Source organism: Mauremys reevesii, linkage group 1 (genome assembly GCF_016161935.1).
Source record: "Mauremys reevesii isolate NIE-2019 linkage group 1, ASM1616193v1, whole genome shotgun sequence".
NCBI classification, from domain to species: domain Eukaryota; kingdom Metazoa; phylum Chordata; order Testudines; family Geoemydidae; genus Mauremys; species Mauremys reevesii.
Genome location: NC_052623.1, coordinates 323,286,966 through 323,305,862, shown reverse-complemented (window position 1 = coordinate 323,305,862; position 18,897 = coordinate 323,286,966).

Below are 18,897 nucleotides of genomic sequence, written 5' to 3'. Positions count from 1 at the left end.
TCTGAGCTAGTGAACAGAGAAAGGGTATTATGATATTGCACAGTAGGTAAAATAAATTAGAGGATAACAGCCATTGTATTGGAGTACATGAAGAAATGAATGGCTTCTGTAGTGAATTAACCCCTGCAACAGTTATCCTCAGAAAACTGTACAAAAACACAATACTGGAACTAACAAGGATTAGCTAAAATTGGTTAATGACTCTCTGACCACATAAAATTACTCTAACTTCAGACCCATCCTTCTTCCTCAAGAGTAGAATGTCAAATTCTGAAAAAAATGATATTTGAAAACATCCATTTGAATTCTGAAGAGCTGTACACTTCCAAAGATATTTGTACCCATTTTAAGTTCACCAGAAAATTTGTGCAAACAGGTTTTTGCTTGTATAGTTATTTGAGGAATGTACAAAGACTCGTATCCAGGTGTGACAAAAGCATCTGCCATTCATTATTTGCTAATTTCCTGTTTAAAAAGTTTTTGGTTATCTAGTCAGTAGCAGGAGCCATAGAAGTTGTTATAAAATCACGTACCACAAACAACAAATAGAGGAAGTCAGCAACTAGTGAATAAACCTTAGTTTGACATTTGTTCCCAGGAACTGAATAACTAGGCAAACAGACTGATTTCTATGAATCCTTTTGTAAATAAGAGAAAAATCTATATTCACAACAAACAATGCAACTAGCTCTACTCACAAGAATTCATCCTAGCACTAGTTTCGTCCTGCTACTCTTACATGTAATGCCTTCCTAGTGACTTCTATATTGCTGGAAATACTCTCCAATTCCCTAGATATGTCCTCCCATCTGACTTACTTCCAAATTGCCAGAACTGACTTGACTGTCTGGTTGGAAGGCAGGTCAGCTCAGAGTGAATGTCTAGGAGGCTTCAGAATGCAAAGAAACAGGGTCATTTAGAAGTTATTCCAGACAAAGGTCTCAATTTGACTTGCCTCCAAGAACCCTGAGCCTTTCCCTGATTCTTTGGCTAGCCTCGCTGACAGCTCCACCCCCTCAAAACACCCGAGTTCTCAAGGGCCAACCACCAGCTTATGCATTTCAAAACCTCTGAAGAGTCATTTGCTGAGACAGTTCATTAAGGCCATGCACTGTATTCCTATGTACAGGAAGGGGGAAGAAAGGAGACCGGCATAAAACCATATAACTTATATAAAATAAATGGTTTTTGTCCTTGTGGAGGAAAGAGCTGTGCTATGCTTCATTAGGCTATTCAGTGACCTAACATGCAGAGCACAACTGGGCAAAGATGCGAATGGAGAGAGGTTATAAAGTGACTCATTTTGGGGGAAATCTTTACAGTGATGAATAGTTTCAAGGATCAGCTTATGTTCAAGAGGAATCAGGTGACAGGACACAGTATCAAAGTTTAAAAAGAATTCCCCTGTACAGAAAGCTCATCAAGGCAGAAACCATTATTTTTTCTACATATTTGTACAACATTTACCATAATATACCCTTATTGTAGTTTTTGGGCGCTACTATTATACATACATATATACATGTATATACATATATATACACACACGTACATACATATACGTATACACAGGTTATATATACACATACGTATATATTATACACACATACATATACACACATACACATACATACACACAACCCAAGTATAACACACATAATATATATGAATGAAATAAAATAGTAAGGCATGTGTCTATGCCATGCCAAGAATCATAGGACATTGTGATATCTGAGGTAACTCATTCAATTATCACCCTTACTGTACAGCTAATTTGCATGCAACAGTTTCATTGGTAGTATGAGGGAGACTGCACAGATAGTGGATTATTAGTCCAACTGCCACAGTTCAAGATTACCAACATAACACACAGTACACAGTAATCCCAAAGGTACATAGTCTCCCACAGCAGTACACACCCCTCAGTTAGCACCTACACCATACACACCAAATTTACCATGCAACTATAAACTTGAGCAGCAAAGCTACAGGTCACCACTAGTGTTAAATAATAAAAACAATAGTAATAACAACAGTAGTGAGACAAGAATGCTTGATTTTTCTGAGGTGTCACTAGCTATTTTTTTTCTTATTTCACCATAATATAGTAATGGATAAATCTCTATAAATCACAATAAAACTCTGAGCAATTATATATTTATTAATTACAATGTTTTTAGAGGGGCTGTCAGAGAGCTGAATATTCACCACTTTATATCTCCATTCCACACTATCACTCAGTCTGAAGAGTCCTGAATGGGTCTCCTTTCTGTTGCTATCATAAAAGCTCATCAGACAGAGTATCAGTCAGTTTTTATGGCTCCAAACAAACAATCTAGCATCCTATCCAATGAAAGGTAATTAGAGTAAAAAGGGTCTTCATTAGTTTAGGCTGCTTCAAGAAAGATAAACACCACCAAAATGTGCCCCCGAGGCACTGTCCAGTTCACTGAGTCTCTTGATCTATGAACATCTGGGAATAGTCTGTTTGGCACAGTAATAAATAAACTGGGTCATACCTTGACTGAGGAAGACATTCTGACTAGTCCCATCCAAACATGAAACTTTCTTTGGCTGCTGATGCAGGTAGAATGTGGTCCCTTGCTCTCAGAGGAAGATGTTGAAAAGAAAAACCTTAGCCCTTCATGAAAGAGTGAAACAAACAGAAAAACACATTTTTATGGCAAGAGCTAATTAGATGTACTTAGACTTTCCTTCAGTTATATCCTGTGTAGTCCCAGTGGACAACCCTCTGCCACCCACATTGCAATTCTAAGGGTATGTCTACACTATAAAATTAGGTCGATTTAATAGAAGTCGATTTTTTAGAAATCGATTTGATACAGTCGATTGTGTATGTCCCCACTAAGCGCATTAAGTCGGCGGTGTGCATCCACAGTACCGAGGCTAGCGTCGACTTTCGGAGCGTTGCACTGTGGTAGCTATCCCACAGTTCCCACAGTCTCCGTCGCCCATTGGAATTCTGGGTTGAGCTCCCAATGCCTGATAGGGCAAAAACATTGTTGAGTGTGGTTCTGGGTACATGCTGTCAGGCCTCCCTCCCTCCATGAAAGCAATGGCAAAAAATCGTTTCTCGCCTTTTTCCTGGGTTACCCGTGCAGACAACATACCACGGCAAGCATGGAGCCCGCTCAGCTCACTGTCACCATATGTCTCCCGGGTGCTGCTGGCAGACGTGGTACTGCAGTGGCACACAGCAGCATCCCCTTGCTTTGCCTTGCGGATGGCGGATGGTACAATACGACTGCTAGCCATCGTCGTCGGCCCGTGGGTGCTCCGGCCGAACTTGGTTAGGTTGGTCAGGGGGACCTGGGCAGACATGGGTACTCCTGGCTGGCCTCGGTGAGGTCAGTCGGGGGTGCCTGGACAAAAATGGGAATGACTCCAGGTCATTCTCTTCTTTCAAGTTTTGTCTAATGGAGATTCAGTCCTGCCTGGAATATCATGCCAGCTAGAAGCTTCTGCCTCAGGCTGCTCTCCCAGGCGGCAGCACCACACGGTTGCACCTACCCCAGCCTACCCCTTGCTCCCATGGCTCATGAAGCCTGGACAGTAGTAAGGAGCAGTTCAACTATAGGCTGAGCAAGTGCATAATGGTGGTAGAACGTACCTTTGGACATTTAAAAGCTCACTGGTGCAGTTTACTGACTAGGTTAGACCTCAGTGAAACCAATATTCCCATCGTTATTACTGCTTGTTGTGTGCTCCACAATTTCTGTGAGATTGATAAGGGGGAGACATTTATGGCAGGGTGGAAGGTTGAGGCAAATTGCCTGGCCACTGATTACGCACAGCCAGACACCAGGGTCATGGTGGATTCGCCATCACTGGCAGTCTTTAAATCAAACTTGGATGTTTTTTATAACAGATACACTGTAAGAATTATTTTGGGGAAGTTCTATTGTCTGTGTTTTATAGGAAATCAGACTAGATTACCACACTGGTTCCTTCCAGCCTTGGAATCTATAAATCTATGGAACCAGGAAGCCCAGGGCTTTCAGGATCCGTGGCCCTATGGCAACCATCCAGGGTGAATGGCCCTAGGACTCTATTCCCTTTTGTGGAGATTTTTGATTTTTTTTAAATTTTTGTTCCTAATTGGAAATATCAAAATCCTCTGTGAAATGAAATTATGCCACCTCGGGTGCTGTTTCAAGTCCTCGGTGGTTATGTTACTTTCACAATATTCTCTAGGACAGGCAATTAATTCGTCTTTGACTACTAGCGGTAAATATGCCCAATGGCTTGTGATGGGATGTGAGATGGGGTGGGATCTGAGTTACTACAGAGAATTCTTTCCTGGGAGTCTTGCCCACATGCTCAGGGTTCAGCTGATCGCCATATTTGGGGTTGGGAAGGAATTTTCCTCCAGGGCAGATTGGCAGAAGCCCTGGGGGGGGGGTTCACCTTCCTCTGCAGCGTAGGGCACAGGTCACTTGCGGGAAGATTCTTTGCACCTTGAAGTCTTTAAACCATGATTTGAGGACTTCAGTGGCTCAGACACAGGTTTGATACAGGAGTGGGTGGGTGAAATTCTGTGGCCTGCATTGTGCAGGAGCTCAGACTAGATGATCATAATGGTCCCTTCAGACCTTAAAGTCTATGATTCTATGATTCTGTGATACAAAACCTGCATGCCCTTGATGATGCTGCTGCAGGTCACTACTAGCAGCTCCAGTATGTGTAAGCAGAGCTGTTAGCAACACCCATGATTAAAGTTGCCAAATGCTTTCCATTATAAGACACTGTTGTAGATGCCTGTAACTTTGCCAAGCTTCAACTGTTTGGGCAGAAGTTTTCCATGCCAAAAATCTGCCTCAAACTGTGTGGGGGTGTGTTTTTTGTTTGTTTGTTTTGTTTTGTTTTGTTTTGTTTAAGCTTCAGCAATAATGGTTCAGTCATTTCTGAGAATGAGGTTAGAAGAAGATACCCGTCTTCCCATGTTAAAAAAATTACAACTATTTCCTTGAGAAGTTCTAACTAGCTCTAATGCCTCTATTGTTTTATTTTTATTCTTATTAGATCAGACAATCAGAAGTAGAGGAGGGCTGGTTACGATCAGTCCTTTTTCCAAAGTCAATGCTTTTTAAGCGCATCTCACATTCAAGATAACAACCCCATGATATCTCAAACTGATGTGTAACACGCATTACTGCAGCATATGTTACTAGGCAAAATAAGAAGAAAAAACCCCAAACCTCCAAAGGTAGCTGCAGGAATCTTTCTGATGACTTTCAGTTACTAATAATGTCTGGTGTTGGATACCATTCTTGTACAGCACTGGCATGCTGGCTCATTACTTAAGTGGTAAATAAACAGATATATTAAATAATCATGGTGGACTGTTCCAAGCTGCCAATTCTTGCTCTGGGAGCGTATGCTAGGCAATTAATGATTATTTAATACAAGGATCTATTTCAAGCAGTCTAGTTGAATTTGTACAGGGTATGAAACACACTAAAGTTTTCAAGGACTTCCAATTCCATAACATGGGAAGAAAAAATGTGCAGAGAAGCTGGCATTTGAAGGCTGCCCATCCTCTATGAAAAGGAGAAAATGGGGGACAAGCCTAGCGAGCACAGGGAGATTTGTCCAATTTTGTGAGATAACAAACCTTCTCCCTGTTATCATAGAATCCCTAAGAGGCTGCATTAATGCACTCAGAAGACACAAACAGATAATCAAATGACAATGAAAATGGCAGGGTGGATAAATCTGGTTCTACGGGGAGTCTTTATTCAGAAGGGCTGAGCTGCTGTGTTATGACGCAGTTCTGCAGGCTGCAGCGAGACTGGCATTTGGTACAGCAAGAACAATAGACTCACTACAGATGGGCACTTCCTCCCTAAGAACACTCCTTACAATTCAAATGGAGAAATACTCAGACATATGCTGAAATCACCATGGCAACCACTTACTTCAGTGTGACATCAAACCCAGATCAGAACTCCAGAGGCGTCTAGTACATGCTGTTTCTTTCTTTGAATTCAAAATATTGATTTAAAAGGCAGGATCCATTAACCATTTCTTCTCTTAATTTGGGATAAATGCTCTCTGTAGAGCCTGTGTTATTTCTGTGATTAGAAAACAGGAAGTGCAGACTGGAGTTAAATAATTCATGCTGTTCTGCTGCTCATTCTGTTCTTAGAGCAAGGTTATTTCTAGCTAGCTTCTGTAATTTCAGTACACCAGCAATAGGATTATACAATATCTAAGAGCCCTCTCATATGCTCAGATAATTTTAAAAAAAACCTATTAGTTTTTCCAAGCAAAGACAATCAGTTACAAGCCCGGTAAGTGACTGACTAATAACACTCTGCATGGGCACACATGAAACTCACAGGTTTCTGGCTTAGACTGGCTATTCGGGCTGGATTCTCCTTTATATCAATGACCATTTACATCATGTTACAGTGATGAAAAGGAATGTTATTGTAAAGAAGAATCAGGCCCTCAGGCTCTGCTAGTGAGGGTATTACTCAAGTTGCTTAACAACACCCCTTCAGTCAATTAAGTAGTATGGGTGGACTCAAGAGGGATTTCTACTTAATCCTCCAAAGCTGATCCTCCAAGTTGATGGTAGTGACATAGGCGGCAGGTTTGTATAATTTTTGGTGGGGCCCAAAATGGTGGTGCCCCCCCGCTCCCGTCCTGTAAGCCGATATAAAATGAAGCTACAACGCGTCAGTGCCACAAGATTACAAGGGTCAATTAAAAGTGGAAAGTCAGAAGCAGCACTTGCCTACTTCAATATACAGTATTATATTTTGTTGCACCTGTTGTGATGAAGTGGGAATGTTCTTAATATTTTCTCTGAATACTGTGTGGGTGCCTCAGTTTCCCCTGCAAGATGCCAACTGAAGGTGTTGGGGACAAAGAGATCAGGTGGCCTCCTTGTCCGGAAGAGATACAGAGGCCAGAGGAGGGAGTGTCAGTTTGGAGCTGGCTGGGGAAATGGGGAGAGACCCAGAACTTGGTTCTGGGCTCCCCACCCCCCAAGATGGACCTGACAGAGGGGTTCTGTTTTCTGTACCAACAAGCTCTGTTTAAACTGTGTTCCCGTCATCTAATAAACCTTCTGTTTTACTGTCTGGCTGAGAGTCACATCTGACTGCGGAGTTGGGGTGCAGGGACCTCTGGTTGCCCCAGGACCCGCCTGGGCAGACTCGCTGTGGAAAGTGCATGATGTGGAAGGGCATGCTGAATGCTCCGAGGTCAGACCCAGGAAGGTGTAAGCTTCTTGCCCTGGAGACAGTATGCTCCAAGAGAGGAGGCTCCCCCAGAGTCCTGACTGGCTTTGTATGGAGTTGTTCCAAAGCATCACAGCATCCCCTTCCACACCATGCACTTCCCAGAAGTCCGCACAGGCACTGACACTCCCTCCTCTGGCCTTTGTCTCTTTTCCAGGCATTAGGAGGCCACCCGATCTCTCTGTTCTCCAACACCTTCAGTTGGCACCTTGCAGGAGAGTGGCCCAGGCCATCAGTTACCAAGAGACAGGGTTTCAGCCATTCTCTGTGCAGACAGCTCACACTGTCCCTCTAGGGCTCTACAACAATCACACCCCCTTATCCTACCATCTAGATCCTTGAGAAATGCAGAGAGGAAACTGAGGCACCCACACAGTATTCAGAGAAAACATTAAGAACATTCCCACTTTGTAACACCTGTATACGACTAGTTATATACTTTAAAGGGGTGTAAAATAGTCAAGTAGTCAAGCTAAACAAAATGATACTCCAAACTGACCACCAAATTTAAGTTGCACGTTTTTCCCCTCAGGTGAGGGTTCTGGGGTGGGGCTGGGGATGAGGGGTTCACAGTGCAGGAGCGTGCTCGGTGCTGGGGGTGCAGGCTTTGGGGTGGGGCAGGGCTGAGGATGAGGAACTTGGGGTGCAGACAGGCTGCCCCAGGGCTAGGGCCAGAGAGGACTCCCCATCACCACCACTGGCAGCAGCAAGCTCCAGGGGAGGGACCCCTCCTCTCCCCCCCTGCCCCCCCAGAGCACACTCACTCTGCACCACAGTCACTGCACATGCTCCTAGGGCCCCTCTCAGGTCCAGAAAGCTCACTTACCTCCCCTATGATGGGTACTGGGTCAGGGGGGGTTGCCATCACAGGTGGCCTTCCATGTTGCTGCCCCTCACCATAACTTCACTGTGGATGGGGGATGGGGCTGCCCCTTGCCCAGCATGGGGCAGAAGTGGGGTCTGCAGGGTGATGGCTATGGGGTGGGGGAGCAGGGTGTCATAAAATTCACCCAAGCCCCAGCTGCTCAGGTCTAGGAAGCCTCCCTCTCCCATCTCTCCTGTGGCGGGTGGGTTGGTGGGTGCTGGGGGAGAGGGCATTGCCTTCACATGTGGCTTCCTGCCTCCCCTGTGCAGCCTCTGCCCCTCACCATAGCTTCACTGGGGGACGGTGGGAGGGGATGGCATGGGGCTGCCCCTTCCCCAGAGTTGGGCAGGAGTGGGGGCTGAGGCTGGGGCAGGGGGGGAATCATAGGGTCAAACACTCACGGAAGCCCCAGAAGCTGCTAAGGTGAGTGATGTCTGTCTCCTGGCCGGAAGTCCCCTTCGTGTCTCCTCCAGGTAGGGGCAGGGGAGGGGAGGGCTGCCAAGCACAGCCCTCTGATTCCCACCACGGCTGAGATTTAAAGGGCTCTGGGCTCCCTGCGGCTGCGGGCAACCCAGAGCCTTTTATTTCCCGGCCGCGGCTGGGATTTAAAGGGCGCTGGGCTCCCCGCCGCTGCGGGCAACCCAGAGCCCTCTGACTCCCGGCCGCGGCTGAGATTTAAAGGGCTCCAGGCTCCCCGCCGCTGCGGGCAACCCAGAGCCCTCTGACTCCCAGCCCCAGCTGAGATTTAAAGGGCTCTGGGCTCCCTGCCGCTGCGGGCAACCCAGAGCCTTTTAATTCCCCGCCGCGGCTGGGATTTAAAGGGCTCTGGGCTCCCCGCCGCTGCGGGCAACCCAGAGCCCTCTGACTCCCGGCCGCGGCTGAGATTTAAAGGGCTCTGGGCTCCCCGCGGCTGCGGGCAACCCAGAGCCTTTTAATTCCCCGCCGCGGCTGGGATTTAAAGGGCTCTACGCTCCCCGCCGCAGCAGGCAGCCCAGAGCCTTTTAATTCCCCGCCACGGCTGGGATTTAAAGGGCTCTGGGCTCTCTGCGGCTGCAGGCAACCCAGAGCCTTTTAATTCCCGGCCGTGGCTGGGATTTAAAGGGCTCTGGGCTCTCCGCGGCTGCGGGCAACCCCAGAGCCTTTTAATTCCCCGCCGCCGCTGGGATTTAAAGGGGCGAAACCTAGCTCCAAATATTGGTGGAGCAGAGCCCCTGACTGAATATTCCTGGGGCTTTAGCCCCAGGAGCCCATATAAGTTGGCGCCCATGGGTAGTGATATGGTGTATGAAGCAAGTACTGGGCTGGCAATGGGTGTGCCCGCCCTATAGCACCCCCATCCGGCTAACAGTGAGAGAGGGCACTGCTGAGCCCATTTGCCCTGCAGTTAGGACCCCTTAAAAAGTCCATACAGGCCAGATATTCAGAACATTCCTTCTTCTGGGGTTCAATTTATCAAGTCCTGCACAAAATCTTTCAAAAGAAAACAAACTTACAAAGTCTTTATCCTAGTATTAGCTGGGCACAACCACTCTTCCTTGAGGGTCTGTCCTTTCTTTAAAGTTCATTTCATTCACCCCAGTCCCAAGTTAGGCACAGCACCTTTTCCTAGAACAATGTTTCTCAAACTGGGATCGCCGCTTGTATAAGGAAAGCCCCTGGCAGGCCGGGCCGGTTTGTTTACCTGCCCCGTCCGCAGGTCCGGCCGATCACGGCTCCCACTGGCCGCAGTTCGCTGCTCCGGGCCAATGGGGACTGCTGGAAGAGGCGCGGGCCGAGTTACATACTGGCCGCCACTTCCAGCAGCTCCCATTGGCCTGCAGCGGTGAACCACGGCCAATGGCAGCCGCAATCGGCCAGACCTGCGGATGGAGCAGGTAAACACACCGGCCTGGCCCACCAGGGGCTTTCCCTACTCAAGCGGTGACCCCAGTTTGAGAATCACTGTCCTAGAAGGATTGTCCTCCTGTTCCTTCAATATCTCTTTGCCTGGAATTTGGCCTTCTCCCTGCTGCTGGGAAAGGAGCAGGTCATCCCCATGCTGATTCAGAGGCCTACAGGAGCCTTCTTATTCCCTGCAGTGTCCGCAGATATCTACCAACAACCATGTGCCGCTCTCTCTCCTTTATGGGTATGTCTACACAGGGATTAAAAAAAAATACCACTGCTGGCCCAGGTCAGCTGACTCAGGTGCGGGGATAAAAATTGCTGTACAGACATTTGGGCTCAGACTGGAGTCTGGGCTCTGAGACCCTCCCCTGTCATGTGGTTCCAAAGCCCAAGTCTGGCCCGAGCTTGGGCGTCTACACTGCAGTTTTATAGTCCCATGGCCTGAGCCCTGTGAGCCCAAGTCAGCTGACATGGGCCAGCCTCAGCGGTGCAGGCATTCCTTAAGACCTCAACCCCAGTTCAAACCTACTACTGTGTTTTTTAATTTATAAGGTGAGGGGGGTCACACTCAGAGGCTTGCTGTGTGAAAGGGTTACCAATACAAAAGTTTGAGAACCACTACTTTAAAAAAATGCTAATGAGACAACTAAGATCAGGTTTTGATTAAAACCCAGTTGCAACCTTAATTATGGAGAAGCTGCTGTTTCTCCATACTTCAGTGCAATAAAAAACCCTCCCCAAATTAATAGATTGTTAAAATTAGGTTTTCAGTATATTAACACAATAAAATTCTGAAGTGTTCATGCTCTTTGCCACACATTCTCTGGGCCTCTGTCCCCACCCTTTGTGAATCACTCTTAATTTAGCCACTTGGTGCACATGGATGAGACTGGAACAGCCTCATGGAGAGAAGCAGGATTTTCAGGTTTAATTATTTTGGAATTTGCATTAAAAATAGGAGAAATAATGTACTCATAATTTGGGAGTGGGGGAGGGGAATTAACATCTTAATTTTTAAATTAAAATTTGAGGGATTTAGGTGTTTATGTGCAATTTAGTATGATTTATTTAAAAAATTACTCAAAAGAGACAACATGCAGCATCAGTTTCATCAGTGACCATTCTGTCCTGGTACTGTATTCAATATCCTTTTATTATTTATACTGCAATAGACCCTGGGAGATCCAATCATGGACCAGACCCCATTGTAAAAACACAGAAGAAGATGGTCCCTGCCCAAAAGAGTTTACAGTCAAAGTGTGAAATCAGAAACCAGACATATGGGGGAGTACAAAGAACCATTGAGACAATATTGATCGGTATGATAGAAGGTGGTCACAGAACACCTACTGCACAACTGCTATCAAGTATTTTGTAGGAACAATGGCAAAGGAGTGTCTAAGGAGGGATTTGAAGAGAGACAACGATGTAGCTTTGTGGATATTTATCAGGAGCACCTCTCAGGAGTGAAACAGCATAAAAGAAAGCACTACGGTACTTATTTCAAAATACAAGAATATTTACACAATACCACACAAATGGGTGGGGATGTGGAGACTCTGGGGGCTTCCTACTGGAAGCAAAAGGAGGCATTCAATAGATTTATATACAGTAGTGCACTTTAGAGCAGCCTGACAGCTGCTCTCAGCCATGTTGGAGCCAGCCAATGAATGCACATACTCACTCAGCAGAGTTCTGAAGCAGGAGAGGATTGACTGCACTGTCCCTATTTCCATGGAATCTCTCATATGGGATTGTTACTGCACCTGTATTTCATGCAATTACTGCATGAATTGTTTATATACCTCAGATTAATAACATATATTTTTTAAATAATAGCATAATAGTACGCACCATTACCTAGCATTATGTGATCATATAATGAAAGACGTTACACCTTCATAAGTACAAGAGGATATCTCATCTTCAATTGTACTAAGTGTATAATACCAATATGAAAAACTGCGCAAATGACATAAAACATCCTATCAAAGCTGGATTTTTTCACTGGTCTACCTTCAGCATCTCTAAGTAGCATATAAACAAGGTCTCTAAACACCATCATGATGTTACACATCAGCACCTTACAAACAGAATTAAGCTGACGTGAGAGGGGAAAGGTTCTGATACAACAGCATTTTTTCTTAAGTGTTTTTTGCAGTGATGTTACATTACAGAAGTTTGGCATTCTATGTACTTGCCAGGGTGCAGGTGTTTTGGATATATGTGTTTCCTCTCATCTCTAGCTAAAGTGGCTTCATATTACATATAGGCTTCTGCACACACAATAACGCGTACACAGTAGGAGTCATATTACATCAGATATGTTACAAAATATAGGACTGAAAGGCCAAAGAAATATATTGAAATTATGACTGCATCTTTATGAATTTTTTATCAAGCAATGCATTCAGATTGTGTTATGCAAATAGGTTGTCATCTCTCTTCCCTGACCCCTTGTGAGGGTTCAGTATTTGAGGTGAGGGAGTTTGGGTGGGAGCAGGGGAGGAAGACAAGAGATTTAATGTCCAAATACAGCATGTAACATTACACATTCAACATTAGGCAATTATTTTGCAGCATTATGAAGCTCTCTTATCCAAAAGGTTTTTTGACTCAAAAAATGCTGTTACTTTAAAAGCAGAACTTGTGCAATTCAGAGTTCAGATTGAACTCCATATTGACAAGGCTGAATGGTAGGCAGGTAGCATGCCCACCTCCTCATTCAACACCAGATAAGATTCTATAAGTGTATGTCCAACTTCTGCAATACAGAAACACATGTAAAGCCATGAAGGAGATTTTACAGCCTGTGAGAGAGTAAGAAGTGTAGCTACCAAATGTATTACTTTAATCCAGCACTGAAAGAGAAGATACATCAGAAGGGCTTCCTGAATGTGGATACTTCATTTCTGGACCATTTATAAAATGCTTACAGGTACTAGAGCACAATGTGAAAAAGCTCAATGTGACAGAAAGCCTCTGCGGGATGGACAAATAAAGGTGCTGGAGACTGGGACTGAGGTGCATTGGCCAAATGTTGAAGGGATGCTTTTACACAGCTTGCCCATGCTATTGGCAAAATTTTGACAGGATGCTTTGCAAAAGGTACACATCCAAAAACCTATGAACAGAGGGTGAATGAAGTAGATTTCTGGCCTGATTCTGGCTCATCCTAAAATCCACATTCCATTCCCTGTGCAACAGGAGCCATGAAGGAGCATCCCAGACAGTACCTCGGAAAGGTGACTTACGCTACGCAACTCCAGCTACGTGAATAACATAGCTGGAATCGACGTATTTTAGGTCGAGTTACCGCAGGGTCTACACCACAGGGGGTTGACGGGAGAAACTCTCCAGCTGACTTACCTTACTATTCTCTTCCGGAGTAGAGTACAGGAGTCAACTGGAGAGCGATCTGCTGTTGATTTGGCAGGTCTTCACTAGACCCACTTGTAGCGGGGTGAACCCCCGCTCCTGTCCTGAAGGGGTAAAAACAGCCCTGGGAGGGGGCTGTGGCTGGAGAAAGCAGTTTTTAGGCTGGGCTGATCGGGGGAAGCGGCCGCAGCTGGGCCACACCCTAATCAGGCCACAACTGGCCTGTATAAAAAGGTCAGAGAACCCAGGAGCCAAAACAGTCTCCCTCTGCCTGTAGAGGGAGAAGGGCCTGGCTGCAGGGAGCTACAGACAAAGTACCTGAGGGGAGCAGGGCTGGGGACAGGCTGAGGAGCTCAGGAGCTCCAGCCTGGAAAGCCCCAGGCTGCGGCCTAGCATTGGGCTAAAAGGTACTGGGGGTTGCAGAGGGCAGCCTAGGGGTAGGCAAAGGCAACAGGTCCAAACCCAACCTTGCCAGTGATGAGTAGGCTGATACTGCAGTCTGCCCCAGGGCGTGGGGCTAGACAATGACTGGCGGTAGCCTTATACTGAGGCGAGGTGGGAATAGTGGGTGGGGGTTCCCCAGGAAGGGGAGACCCTAAGACTGAGGGGTTACTGCCAGGGGGCAACACCCCAGATAAATGGGCACTGGGCCCCGGGAGGGACATGGGGGCCGGAAGACAGGCGGATCACTGGCCTGCAGAGGGCGCTCCAGAGCTGGAACAAGCTAATTCCCAGGAATCACCAGCAGGAGGCACCACAGGGGTGAGTCCGCACGTCTACACCACTAAATTGAACACCGGTGGATCGATCTCAGAGCGTCATTCTGGCTGTAGTATAGATCTGCCTGAAGAGACAATAGCCCAATGGGGGATGAGGAAGAGGATGATGCAGCAGGATTAATCCTTCTCTAGGCAGAAATAATCTGAGAGTGAGACAACTACAGAATACAGATGCACGTTAACACTGCCATGTCAGCATATACGTGCAGTCATCTTGAAGCCTTTTTGTGGCAGACCAGAATTTGGACCAAATACTCCCTAAAACAAGAGGTGTCAGTCCTTCACCAACAGGTGTACTAAATTCACTCTCAAAGTTTAAAAAAAAACAAAACCACAAAGCCCTCAGTTGCCCCAAAAATATTAACACATCTGATTGCTCAGACTATTCTCAAATATTTCACATTTAGTGCTATGCAAATGAATTCTAGTACAAAAATAACAAATCCCTGGGCTAAAAATACTCTGACTTGTGCTCCCTGACATGATAAAAGCATAGCGCCACTCTAAGCTGAAACAATAGACTGTCCTTGGAACCTTTTCTTTTCATGCAGGTTTTCTTTACTCATTGTTTTGTTCCCTGAATATAATGTTTCTAAGTGGCAGCAAGAACAGTAAAGGGTTTCTGATAGGTAGTGGGGAGAGGTTTGCATGTAATTTTTATGTATATAAACATCAGTTGAATGCCTTCAATCTCTTTTGAAGGATAAAACGAAGTCTCTTGCTCTTCGCACAAATGAAGTGCTAGAAAATTGCCATCCATTGTGTCATGCTTGTAGTCACAGTATGTGCCTACTTGCTCACTCTTCTCTGACTCACTCCCTCACTGCCTTTAGTCAGACAGTTTTCACTGAGCAGGAACTTCCTCTGCTGCAAAAAAGAGCAGCTTTCTTATACATGAATGATGGCCTGGGCCCTCTGATAATACCTCTCCCCTTAAACGTTATAATAAATCCTATTCCCCAATCAAGGGAATAAAAACTATTTATTAGATAGGAAATCCCACCTGATGTACTATGATCATGTAGGCATGGACGGCACATAATATACCTTATAGATCCTGCTTGCGTACATGCATCAACACACCTCCGGATGGGGTGTTCCAGAAAATCCTCCAGCAATGCCACCTGAATGTTAAGCAGGCAGACTGTCTCTAGAGAGTCTGCCCTTCAAAGCTGGGTTTTCTCGTCAACAAAAAGGGGGAGGGGAGGAAACAGTTCTGAATTGTAAAGAGAGCGCGGGAAGCCCCCGAAGTGACAAAACACTGAATTATTCATTGTGCAGCTTCTAATTGTTCTCGAAGTTAGCGGTGCCATTTGTAGCTAAATCAGCTCAGTGTTGCTGCGTTTTTTTCCCCTCCCTTCAGGATTGGGAAGAGAGGGAGAAAGAAAGAAACACTTTACTGCAATTCTCATATCCGCATTGCTGCAGCTCCCTCTGTGCAAGGAGCCAGAACAGAGAACCAAACACATGTTAAATCCCAAGTGCCTCCAATTATTTATAGCCATACATTATAATCTATATTCTAATAGTTAATAGGGTTTCTTATTTCGGGGTCCTTCTGAGGCAGGTACAAGAAACCCAGGGGAGAACAACTATGGAATAATCTGCCTATAAGGGAAGTTATTTTACTGGCCACCGTGAGTTAGCAGCTGGATTATTCACTAAAGCCTGAGAATGTATATCCTTTCAACAATGCAAAACAAAAATCATATCTAGCTATGAATATTATTATCCAGATAAATGTGCAGTTCCTTTTTGAACCCCACTAAGATCTTAGCCACAATGAAACCAGTTGCAATGAATTCCACAGTTAATTATGCACTGTGCAAAAAAAAGTGTTGTTTTCAAATGTTTTTATTTACATTCTACATTTCCTTTCCTTTGTATTGTAATAAAGGATAATTAGGGGCACCCAGTTTATCTTCTATCATAATTATATATATCTTTCTCATATCCCTTATTTAATGTCATGCATCTCCTATCTAAATTAATCAGTCCAAATCTTTTTCATGCTCTCCTCTTCTGATAGGTTTTACATGCTTCTAATTATTTTCATCACCTGACTCTGAACCCCTTCTGTTCCCTTTGTAACCTTTTGAGAAAGGAAGATAAGAACTGATTCTTTTATATAGTGGCATTATACTTCCTAACATTTTGTTCTCTTTTTGACTGCCAATGCACATTGAGCAAAAGGGCTCCATGAAGGTGAAACCACTGCCTCTATCTGGCTGATGAATATTATATTGTTTCTTTGTGCTCCCCATCTGTTTGCGTGTATCTATCTGTTGCCTTATACTTAGATTGCAAGCTCTTTGGGGCAAAGACTGTCTTTGTGTTTGTACAGTACCTAGCACAAGTGGGTTATGGTCCACGACCAATCTTTACTGCAATACAAATTGTTAATAAAATAACAAATAGATTTTAAAAAAAATAAACTGTCCACATTAGTGCCCAGGTCTTTTCCCTGAGTGATTAGAGTTAATTTAGAAGTTACCATGTGCATAAGCAGTTCAAAGTATTTACTCAAATGTACTCTACTTTGTATTTATCAATAGAGAATTCCATCTGCCATCATACTGCACATTCACCTAGCTTGTTACAACCCTATGAATTTTCTCACAGCATCCTCTTGATTTGCATGATTTGGAGCAGGGATTTGATCCAGGGCCTCTCATATCCCAGGTGAGGGCCCTAACCACAGCAGGCTATTGGCTTTTCTGGGGTGGGGCTCTCTAAATGTCTCCTCATATAGCTGTTCCACTTTGTATAGATATATATTCACTGGGACAGAGAAAGATTGATTTTGTAGCCTGGAGCTTAGGACACTGATCCAGGATGTAGGAGATGGATGGACTTGAACCTAGATGTTCTTCATTCCAGTTGAGTGCCATAACTATGGGGATTTTGGCTATCCTGGGATATCTCTTTGAAAAACACTGAAAGGTCTCAGATTCAGCCTCATGCGGAATGTGAAAAAAAAAATTCATTGTATGGGAAAACCATTTCCTGCTCAGCTCTATTGCTGACCACCTTTCCTTGATCATTTACAGGTATATTAAAGCAAATCTGTTTCAATACGGATCATCTGAGTATCCTACTCTTAACCTTTTCTATCCTGAAATTTGACCATTTATATCCCACTTCATTTTCTGTCAGCTAATGTCTAATCCTTGACAACACTTTAGCTTTCATCCAGTTGCCACTTAGTTTCTTTAACAGCCCCTTGAAAGGGACTTTATTGAATGCTTTTTAAAAGTCTAAATAAATTATGCCACCAATCCTCCTTTATCTACAACTTTGCTGACATGCTCTAAGAATTCTAGTAGACTAGAAAGATATCTTTTTTCTTTACAGATGCAATGCTTGTTTGTCCATCATACCAGGTGTTTTATAAAAACTTTTTTAAATTACTGTTTCCACCAATTTACCTGCTACTCAAGAAAGACTCATGAATTGCCACAGATTTTAATGAGAGTTTGTATTCTTTTGTTAGCTACTTTATTCTTAAATTCCTCCAGAGCTCTGGGATGCGTACCATGCAGTTCTGGTAAGTTGCTGCTCTTCAGTGTACATGTATCTGAACAACCTCTGATAGTACCTTCTTTTTATTATTTGAAAGAGAGCTCCTCCATGGTGGTGATCAAGCATAGAAATAATTTATCTCCTCTGCAATGTTCTTGTCCTCCTTAATTGCTACTCCCTGGTAGTCCAGTGAACCCACCATTTAATTCCCTTGCAGGTTTCTCGCTTATAGTACACTGAAAAAAGAAATCTTATTTTTCATATCTTTAGCTATTTGCTCTTCAAAATCCATCTTAATCCTCCTACTTTCCATGTTGTATTTTACCTGCCATAGTTTATGCTTGTTTATACTGCTATCAATAGAACTGGACTTCCTTTTTCTATAAGATACCAGTTTGGCTGGAATAAACTTTTGACCCTTGCTCTGTAAGTACACTTTCCACCCCTTCCCTATATTCTTTTTGTTTAGTTATATGGATTCTGGTTTGGTGACTCTATTGAAGTACTGGCAACACATTATTGAGCAGGATTTCAGCGATTCGGGAAGTATGTCCATGATACATTGACCATCCAGGAAGCCACAGTAGACAACCTTTCAAAAATAACCTTAATTAAAGAAAACCTGGCCAGTTAATGCAATTTACAGTGCATAAAGCTGCCAGTTTTATTTCTAGTACAGGCATAGACATAAATATCCAAGCTTTTGAATTGTTGTCAAAACTGGTACAAACCTATACACAGTTGGAGGTTCACTATATGTACTAATAACATATGCAAAATGAACTGATTATCCTTTACAAATCCAAGGGGATCAGTGCTCATTATACACAAAGAGGTTCAACAGTGAAAAGCCATAAAATGTCACTATGCCTTCAATACTAATACAACAACACAGGTATCATTTTTATGTCAGCATGTCTCTAATGTATTATACATAAAATGGTATTTCAAAAGTTTTTTGGTGATTCAGGTTCAGTGTTGCCTTAGGTTTAAAGAGACAGTTCCTTGTTCTCTAAGTTAACTAAGAAATTAAGGTGAAGAATTTCACAATTAACAGTCCCTAGCTGTATTGCCAGCGACCAGTTGTGTCCACTGAAATAGCTTCTGTACTTCAACGGTCTAAAGAGTGGACAGCTTAAACTGCCTCAGTAGATTTTACAAAATTAAAGAGAATCAATCTAAATTAGCATATTTT